Here is a 1,686-nt window from a genome sequence, read left to right on the forward strand (position 1 = left end):
CTGTTAGGGTTAGGGTTTAGTGTTTGGTTTAGTTTTAGGGTTAGGGTTATGGTTAGGGTTAGCGTTATGGTTATTTTTAGGGTTAGGTTTAATGTTAGGATAATATTAGGGTTAGGGTTAGGTTTAGGATTACTGTTAGGGTTAGGGTTAGAGATAGGTTTAATGTTAGGGTTAAGGTTAGTGTATGTGTTAATGTTAAGTTTTGGTTTGGACTTAGGGTTTGTGTTAGGTTTAGGGTTAGAGAACAGGTGGGGAGCGGCCATGTGGGAGGTGACCCGGAGTCTCCTGCAGCGCTGGGGCACCAGTTTTCAGACAGGCGCCAACTGGATTCTTGGAGCCAGCTTGTAGAGGCGATAGCCGAGTATGGGACATTAGCAAGACATCTACAAAAAGAGGCCCAAGCTCAACACAACAATTCTGAATTCACAGAAGAGCAAAAGAAAACCATAGGCCAAATTGCAACAAGCTTGGAATTGCGAAGTGCAAGCTTTAGGATCCACATAGACCCAGGAAGAATTTAAACTGGAAGACCTGAAGAAGCTAGAACCAATCCTAAAGAATTTTCTCACCTACAATAAAGAATTTCCATTTGATGTTCAGCCTGTCCCATGAAGGAGAATTTTAGCACCTGGTGAGGAAATGCATTGGAATTTGGAGAAGGTGAAGAAGAAATTGGTGTTGGAGCAGTTAGTATAAAGGATCTGAACGGCATAGATTTAACTCCTGTGCAAGATACTCCTGTGGCTTCAAGAAAAGAAGATACATATGTTCATTTTAATGTGGACATTGAGCTCCAGAAGCATATTGAAAAATTAACCAAAGGCGCAGCTATCTTCTTTGAATTCAAACACTAAAAGCCTAAATAAAGGTTTACCAGCATGAAGTGGTTTTGCTTTCATGGAGATGGATGAGATTAAACCTGGGCCAATGGAATAGAACTACACAAGAAACCCATTGACTTTCTAAAAGAAAGAAATTGCAGTTATTGACCAAGAAACCACTTTATCTTCATCTACATCAAACTTTGCACAAGGAATGATTCTGACATGAGTAATGTGGAATTTCTGTGAATTTTACCACTCAGTAGAAACCATCACAGCTCTGTGTAGCATATTCAACCTTCAGGAGGCAGGAAGTGAGCCATACCTGTAGGCCACTGAGTCCACTGCAAAGCTGTTCCTCAGAACTAAAGCCCAGCACCTCACTGTTGTAATAATTATGACTCCTTTAAATACAGGCTTATTGTAGATTTTGAAACAGGTTTTTAATTTTCTAATAATTGAGCAATTAATAGTCTTTCCTAATTTACCACTGATCCTATCCTGCTTCCTGAAACAATACTGCTGTGGTAGGTATGCTCATCTTCAAACTTAATACAGCAATAAGAACGTACTAGTGTTGACACATTTGCTCACTTTTGCTCCACTATGGTCTTTTGGTTTGAATTAACTTCAAACTTTGAATTGAAATGGGTAGGATAGTACCAGATTGCTTTGAAGGGAAATTGGACCAGTTATGGTCTGTCTTATAGGCTGTTCCTTAAAGGTGGTCTAAATTCACCCTGATTTGATAATTCTGCTTAGAAATAGTGTGCCTTGACCAGATCAATATCCTATTTGGGAATGTTCACCAGGTTGTACCTGTGATTTTTTTTCCATATGATCAGATTGTTTTTCTGAAAGTGCA

The 1,686-nt window shown here is 39.3% G+C and overlaps 1 pseudogene; it reads left to right on the top strand.

Moving 5' to 3' along the window:
- Positions 1-261: 261 nt before the first annotated feature.
- LOC124095868 (axin interactor, dorsalization-associated protein-like) lies at positions 262-1,150 on the top strand (annotated as a pseudogene).
- The last annotated feature ends 536 nt before the right edge of the window (positions 1,151-1,686 follow it).

This window comes from Marmota monax, unplaced genomic scaffold (assembly GCF_021218885.2).
Source record: "Marmota monax isolate L192 unplaced genomic scaffold, Marmota_monax_Labrador192_F-V1.1 WCK01_AAM20220418_F8-fsc00270, whole genome shotgun sequence".
Lineage (NCBI taxonomy): Eukaryota > Metazoa > Chordata > Mammalia > Rodentia > Sciuridae > Marmota > Marmota monax.